Source organism: Symphalangus syndactylus, chromosome 6, assembly GCF_028878055.3.
Source record: "Symphalangus syndactylus isolate Jambi chromosome 6, NHGRI_mSymSyn1-v2.1_pri, whole genome shotgun sequence".
NCBI lineage: Eukaryota > Metazoa > Chordata > Mammalia > Primates > Hylobatidae > Symphalangus > Symphalangus syndactylus.
This window is the reverse complement of record NC_072428.2, coordinates 139601341-139609490: the sequence shown is the minus strand read 5'-3', so window position 1 is coordinate 139609490 and position 8150 is coordinate 139601341. Positions and strand designations below refer to the sequence as shown.

At 45.7% G+C, this 8150-nt stretch overlaps 1 non-coding gene across 1 annotated transcript; it reads right to left on the bottom strand.

Annotated features, from left to right (window-relative positions):
* Window positions 1–6743: 6743 nt before the first annotated feature.
* On the bottom strand, window positions 6744–6815 carry TRNAC-GCA (transfer RNA cysteine (anticodon GCA)). Its single transcript has one exon. It is a non-coding gene; the product is annotated as a tRNA-Cys (tRNA).
* Window positions 6816–8150: the final 1335 nt, after the last annotated feature.

The following is an 8150-nucleotide window of genomic DNA, read 5'->3' as shown; positions in this document are numbered from 1 at the left end:
CCGGGCGTGGGTGGGCCAGAGCAAATGCCAGGGCCCCGCGCGTCCTCACGTCTTTCCCCCGCGCCCCCGCTCGCCGCAGCCATGACCTACCTTCGTGTCACATTTTGCGTGCCTGTTTGCTGGTGTGGTAACCCCAGTTGTTCCTGGCACATAGTAGGCCTCAAATAAACGTGTGATGCGGGAAGGAAGCGTGGCCCACCCTCCTCTGTCTCCCCCTGCGCTTCACGAGTTCGAAGGCCTGGTCTGGGCGGGCGCGGCAAGGGCACTCCGGAGGTGCGGGCGAGGCGCAGCGAGCCTGGTTTTCCTGTCTGGAGAAGGACCCTGTCATTTTTCTGGAAGGCTCCTGGAAGGGGGCCTGAGGGGCTAAGCCTGCTGTGCCAGACAGAAGCTTGGAGGGGAAGGGAAGGCTGTGGTCCCACGCAGAGGAGACTCTGCTCTGAGTTTGGAAGCCCCGTCCAGACCTTGCGGCCCAGAGAGCGCTCTGCCTGGGCAATATTGGAGGGAAGGAAAGGGAATTCCTCGCCCAGTCGCCCGGGGCTGGCCCTTGCAGCCGCGCCGGCCATGATCACCTCCCAGAACTCGGGTACGATGCCGACAACCCCTCGACCCGGCCTCCGAGGAAAGGCGCGCGCCCACTCGGGCAAAGCCCCCTCGGTCATACCCGAGACACGTTAGACACAGGACCGGCGTGTGCGCAGCCTGCTGAACAAGGATTTGAAGATATCACAAGGCCCCACCTCGCGGAAAGGGAAAACTTAAAAGTCCAACTTCTTATCTCAAGAGCCCTACAGGCCACAGCCCTCAGGGTAAGTCCCCGCCTGGGCTTTAGGCCGGGTCCCACCTCTGTGCCGAGTTGAGGCGGACTCCTTACAGTAATGTGTTCCTGCTCCCGGCTCCTCTCCACCGCCCACCCTCCGGCCCGGGATCCCTAAACTTTAAAACCCCCTAAACCAGGGGTCCCCAGCCTTTTGGGCCAGGGCCCTGTTTTGTGGAAGGGAATTTTTGCATGGACTGGGAGGGGGTTGTTTTGGGATGAAACTGTTCCACCTCAGATCACCAGGCATTAGATTCTCCTAAGGAGCCCGCAACCTGGATCCCGCATTCACAACAGGGTTCTGGCTCCTATGAGAATCCAGCACCTGCTGATCTGACAGGAGGCAGAGCTCAGGGGTAATGCGAGCAAGGGGGAGTGGCTGTAACTACAGATAAAGTTTCCCCTGGCTTGCCTGCAGCTCACCTCCTGCTGCACTGCCCAGCTCCTAACAGGCCAGGACTGGTACTGGTCCATAGCCCAGGGACTGGGGACCCCTGCCTTAAACTTAAACACCCATAGAAAGAAATCTCTATCCAAGTAAGATGCACCTTTGTTTTAACATGTGCAGATTATTGGCACTTCTTTGACTCAAACTTCCACTTCCTGGCTAGGCTTCCTGCCCCGTTTGTGGACTATCAGTCACTAAAAAGCAGTTCACCAACATGAAATTTGCTGCATGGCCAATTATTTAAATTATGGAGACACTTCCTGGCACCCCCATCCCCCTAATTTTAGTTGCGTCTTTGACCCTGTAGACCTGTATTTACCTCAGCCCGTGTGTGTGCGTTAAAAAATAGTTGTGAAGACCTGTCCTGAACCAGGTTTATTGGACGGCTCTGGACACCGACAAAGGCAGGAGTGGAGCTAAAACACATCTTTAAAAAATCCTTGGCTGGGGCCAGGCACGGTGGCTCATACCTGTAATCCCAGCACTTTGGGAGGCCAAGGCTGGCGAATTGCTTGGGCCTGGGAGTTCCAAACCAGCCTGGGCAACATGGTGAAACCCCATCTCTACAAAAAATGCAAAAATTAGCCAGGTGCAGTGGTGTACCCCTGTAGTCCCAGCTACTTGGAAGGCTGAGGTGGGAGAATCTCTTGAGCCCAGGAGGCAGAGGGGGGTTGCAGTGAGCCAAGATCACACCACAAGCACTCCAGCCTGGGTGACAGAGCGAGACCCTGTCTCAAAAAAAAAAAAACAAAAAAGAAATTTCGGTGATTCAGATTGGTTGTTTAGCAAATTGATATTCAGTGGTTCAGCTTTTACCATATTTGGCTTTTGGCTATCTGGTCATTCTGTGAATTGACTTTTGGTGAACTAGTCAGCACTTTTCCCAAATGAATCTAAAGGCAAACTGCTGGCCAGTCCTCCATGTGAAAATGGCTGCAACTTTAAAATATTTTCTGATTTTCATTATTATTTCTTTTTCCATCCATGAGGTTATTTAAAAGTACTTTTTAATTTCCAATTGTGAATCTTTTTATGAGTTATTTTGTTTTCGAGTTTTGCCTTATAGTCAGAGAATGTAGTAAGTGATGCTGATTTTTTAGAATTTTCTGAGACTGCTTTGTGGCCAAGTGTGCAATAGATGTTTGAAAACGTTCCATGTTTGCCTAAAAGAGTACATATATTCTAATATTGGTGTAGGATCTAGTTAGAGCTGTAAAATCAAGCTTATCAATCATGTTGTTTATGCCTTCTATAGTTTATCATCTTTTTGCCTTTGGAACTATCAGTTACTAAAGAGGTGTTAAAATCTCATATCAAGTTTGTGCATTTGTCAATTTCTCCCTGAATTTGTGAGAATTTTCGCTTCATGTATTTGGAGGCTATGTGCTTACAAATTTAGAATTGTAGTATTTTCCTGGAGAATTGTTCATTTTAGTATTAGAAAGTAACACTATCCCTAATAGTCTTTGTCTATAATCCATTTTGTTTGATATTGCTGCAGCTACGCTAACTTTATTCTGGCAAGTATTTCTTTGATATATCTTTTCCTGTCCTTTTACTTTCAAACTTTGTGTATATTTATGTTTCAGATGTGTGTCATATAAAAGCATGTAGCTACATTTTATTGTTGCTGCTGAATCCAATATGACAATCTCTATCATAATCATGAATCTACTGATTTGAAAGTTATGTTTTCCTTTTTTATTCATTTAGGGGTTACTCTATAATTTTACACATGTATTTGGTTTAACAGAATCTAATATTAATTACTACTTCTGATCTTCTCACAAATGTTAGAAAGCTTTTTGAATATGAGTTTAATCACATTGTTCCCCTTCTGTCTTGTGTGTAATTATTGTTCTTTTTAGTTACATCTTGTTTTTAAGACTCTCTCTTGACATTTGAAGTAACTGTTTTTGTTTTATACAGTCTATGCTGTTTAGATTTACCAATGTGCTCACCACTATCTTTGTTCACTCTTTTCGTGCCTCTTTCTTCTTCCTTCTGGGTTCAATGTTCTTCCTGAAGCACAACTTTTAAAATTTCTTTTAGCAAGGGTATTTTAGAAGTAGATACTTTCAGTTATATAAAATGTCTTACATTTTTCTCACTCCTGAATGATACTTTAGCTAGGGAGAGAACTGTTTCACACTTTTAATATTTTATTCCATTGTCTCCTGACTTTCATTGTTGCTGTTGAAAAGTCTGCTGTCAGTCTAATTATTCCTTTACATATGATTTAATTTCTCTGGCTTCATTTAAAATCATCTGTTTGGCCGAGCATGGTGGCTCACACCTGTAATCCCAGCATTTTGGGAGGCTGAAGCGGGAGGATCACCTGAGGTCAGGAGTCCAAGACCAGCCTGACCAACCTGGAGAAACCCCGACTCTACTAAAAATACAAAAAAAATTAGCCAGGCATGGTGGTGCATGCTTGTAATCCCAGCTACTCGGGAGGCTAAGGCAGGAGAATCGCTTGAATCCAGGAGGCAGAGGTTGCAGTGAGCAGAGATCGTACCATTGCACTCTAGCCTGGGCGACAAGAGTGAAACTCCATTTAAAAAAAAAAAATCTCTTTATCTGTTGTATCATGAAGTTTCACTGTAATGTGGCTAGGTATGGATCTTTTATTTATCTTTCTTGGAACTCATGAGCCCTAAATCTGAGGTGTCACATCTTTGTAAAATCTGGAAAATTCTCAGCTATCTTATCTTTTAATATTGCCTCTTCCCAGGCTGGGCATGGTGGCTCATGCCTGTAATCCCAGCACTTTGGGAGGCTGAGGCAAGTGGATCACGAGGTGAGGAGTTCAAGACCAGCCTGGCCAACATGGTGAAACCCCGTCTCTACTAAAAATACAAAATTTAAAAAATTAGCTGGGCGTGGTGGCAGGCACCTGTAGTCCTAGCTACTCAGGAGACTGAGGCAGGAGAATGGCATGAACCCAGGAGGTGGAGCTTGCAGTGAGCTGAGATCACACCACTGCACTCCAGCCTGGGCGACAGAGCGAGACTCCATCTAAAAAAAAAAAAAAAAAAAATTTAGGCCGGGTGTGGTGTCTCCCGCCTGTAATCCCAGCACTTTGGGAGGCCGCGGTGGGCAGATCACCTGAGGTCAGGAGTCCGAGACCAGCCTGGCTAATATGGTGAAACCGTGTTTCTACTGAAATACAAAAAATTAGCCAGCCATGGTGGCACAAACCTGTAATCCCAGCTGCTTAGGAGGCTGAGGCAGGAGAGTTGCTTCAACCCAGGAAGCAGAGGTTGCAGTGAGCTGAGATCGTGCCACTGCACTCCAGCCTGGGCAACAGAGTGAGACTCTGTCTCAAAAAAAAAAAAAATAAATATATAAAAATAAAATAAATATTGCCTCTTCCCCATTACACTCTCTTCTTGTGGAATTTGTATTTGACCTTTGTTGGACCCCTTTATTCTGCACCATCTCTTTTAGCTACTCTTTCATATTTTTCATTTTTTTAGGTCTTTGTGCTTCATTCTTAGTGATTTTTAAAAGATTTACATTCTTTCATTCCTAAATCTCTCTTTAGCTTTGTCTAATGTGTGTTTAATCTGTTAATTAAATGATCAATTTTAGTGACTGCACTTCTCGTTTTAGATGTATCTGCTTTATCTTTAAAAAAAGATCATAGGTGTCCATGCTTTCAATTCCTCATGTCTTTAAGATTTTTAAGTATCCTTACTTTATAGTATCTATCTGGTAACTCTATGGCCTGACTTTATGACTTTATTTTGTTTGGTGGTTCTCACTCATAATAGGCTGGTTCCTTGTATATTTTATTACTTTGAATTGTGAGGCCGTCTTAAACCAGGCTTTATCAGTAGGAATCCTGTGCAGCCTGGCTTGAGGGTATGTCCTTCATGGTTTGTGTTTGCTTCTTTTGGATACTCTGGAATCATTGTCAGCCTGAGTATGAGATGAAGTTTCACTCTTGTTGCCCAGGCTGGAGCACAGTGGCGCAATCTTGGCTCACTGCAACCTCTACCTCCCAGTTTCAAGCGATTCTCCTGCCTCAGGCTCCTGAGTAGCTGGGATTACAGGCGCCCCCCCACCACACCTGGCTAATTTTGTGTATTTAGTAGAGACAGGGTTTCACCATATTGATCAGGCTGATCTTGAACTTCTGACCTCAGGTGATCCACCCACCTCAACCTCCCAAAGTGCTGGGACTACAGGTCTGAGCCACCAGGGGATACTCTAGGATCACTGTTAGCCTGAGTACTTTTTATGTTAACTTTCAGGTTGAGGAATTTCTGAACCACGTAGGTAGTGTAAATTCAAAGCCATAACAAGTGTGAGGATAGATGTATGGTTATGGATTCTCAGGGGTGATGCCCTCTGCCTCCCTAGGAAGAGAAAGATGTCATGTGTTCTTATGCTAGTGGATGCTTTTTTTTTTTTTTTTTTTTTGCTATGCTTTTACTAATATTATGGCTCTCTAAGAGTTTGACTTGGTACAAGAGAAGGGAGACTCAGGTCTTAGGCCAAATCTCCTGTACCCACATGGCTGTGAAAACTGAAGCACCTTGGTTAGCTCACCACAACCACCACAGGCATGCCCAGGATCAGCTCATATTACCTGTCAGGGTTTTAGTTCATCCCCCACTGCCACCCCAGAGATATCCTTTACTGTTATGAGAGCTCGGCTATATATAAGAATATATATTTACTATATCTTGTCTTGCATTTCTGGGTGTTTTGCGGTAGGAGGCGTTTTAGATTATCTAGTTGAGAATGTTAATGGTAACAGAACATTTCATTTAAAAATAGCACCCCTTCTTTTTTTGTTCAGCTGTCCTTGTCATTGCTTGGATCATTTCTTCATTGGACTATTTTGCTCACCACAGACAGTTCTTGCTTATCTCTGTCTTTCCTGTGTCTGGCATTGAGAAGGAATCAGATGACGAATGAATGAATGATTCCGTGGATGAATGGGCGAGTGAGAACCGCTGCCCTCATGTCAGTAGGCATCGTGAAGACAGAGCACGGCCAGAGAGCCCAGGCCTCTGTCAGGAAGGTGGCTTGGGGCAGTGTTATGCTTAAGCTAGCTTGCAGCAGACAGCCATTTGTTAGCACACCTTCCCAACTCCATGTTCATCATCTCATATTTGTAGCTTGAAATTTGCCATGGTGGTATTATTTTTCACTCTGTAAAATTGGAAAACACTACAAATCACCCCCCTCAGAGCTGGTCGTTAAACATTTACCTGCACTTCACTGATTTGGGGTCGTGAAAATGTGTAGAAAAAGTGAAACAAAACCAGGCAAGGTAGAACAAAGCCTTTGGTAAGTGAAATAAAAAGTCCAAGTTGAAGGAATTTATCAATCTGAGACAGTGACAGGGTTTAAAGTTGTTCCTGGCTTTTTCACAGATTTAGGGAAGCTCAGTATCCTGAGATTTAGGATTGGAGAAGGGTGCCGAATCTTCAACACCAGCTCCAGGGAGTAAAATAAGAACACCACAGGGGGCACCTGGATTTGAACCAGGGACCTCTTGATCTGCAGTCAAATGCTCTACCCCTGAGCTATACCCCCAATGGAAGTATAAGCCTAAGCAAGACCTTTTATCTGTGCAGTCATGCCCAACATTCCTATAAAATTTTACCACAGATGCTCATTCCAGCTGGGCCTCCTCAAAGCTGCCAAACCTCCCTAACTACAATTTTATCTCCCTCATGCAAAACAAGTGACAGTTCCCCTTCCTGTAGCAGCTTCCTTGTGCTTTCAGGAAGAGGACTGACACTGGCATTTAGAGCTGGAAGGGCCTTCAGAGTCACTCATCTGTGCCCTTCACAGTGCACATTTGACAACAGAGATTCAACATTAATGTTCTTCCCAGGCACACACACTCCTTATTGACAGATTCAATCTACTCTTTCTGACTTTGGTTCAGGTCCCTGTTACTAAAAGAGACTCTCTTATCTTCTCTTGTCCTTGTCGTCTATTGGCTCAAAATGGTAAAGACTTCATAGATAGACCCATATGAATAGATTTATACACATCCAAGACCATGGAGGGGGCTAGAATATGGACTTAGAAGAGCAGGAATGTGCTACATGGGAAGCACTTTCTGCAAGGAAAAGCTAATGGGGAACTCCAAGATTTGAACTGGTGCATGAACTGGACCCCTGGAGCCAGTCCTCACACTCCATGCCCCAGCCCCAGGGATCAGCCAGAGCAGATGGTGGGCACCAGAATTTAAACCATGGATCATGGCAAGCTGCTCGTCCTCTGATTATGCTGTAGTTCAGTGGCTCCTTATTTTGGAGGGGCATAGGATACAGAGAGCTGAGGCTTAGGGAATGGAACTGGCAGGAGAGGGGGACATTCCAGAGGACAGGTGAGTACAGGAGGAACTGGGCTGGAGGAGAGCAGACCTGGCCAGGCACTAGGAGTGCGGATGCTACCTCTGCAGGTGGCATACAGGGGCAGTCCCGCTGAGGGCAGGCTGGGTTCACTCCCAGGTGTCTGGCTTGGGGATTTGGAGAGTTAGCAGTGCCAATCACTGACGCAGCACTTAGGAGGAAGGGGGGGGGGGGGAGGGGACAAGGGAGGAAGGAGAGGAGGAGAGGGAGGAGGGGAAGAGAGAAGTAGAGGAGAGGGAGAGAATAGGGAAGAGGAAGAGGAGGGAGAAAAAGGGGGGGAAGGAGAGGAGAGGGAAGGAATAAGAGGAAAGAGAGAAGACAGAGGAGGGAGGAGGAGGAGGAGTTTGAGTGTGGACTTCCTTAGTGTGACTTTTCTGCAAGAACTATGGAATGAGAAGAAGAGGGTTTTGTTTTACACAGGCAGAGGAAAGAGTGGCCAGCCAGGCAGGAGGACGAGGGAGAAGGAGCAGTGTCCTGAAAGCAAAGGGAGGAGAAGAGAGTTCTA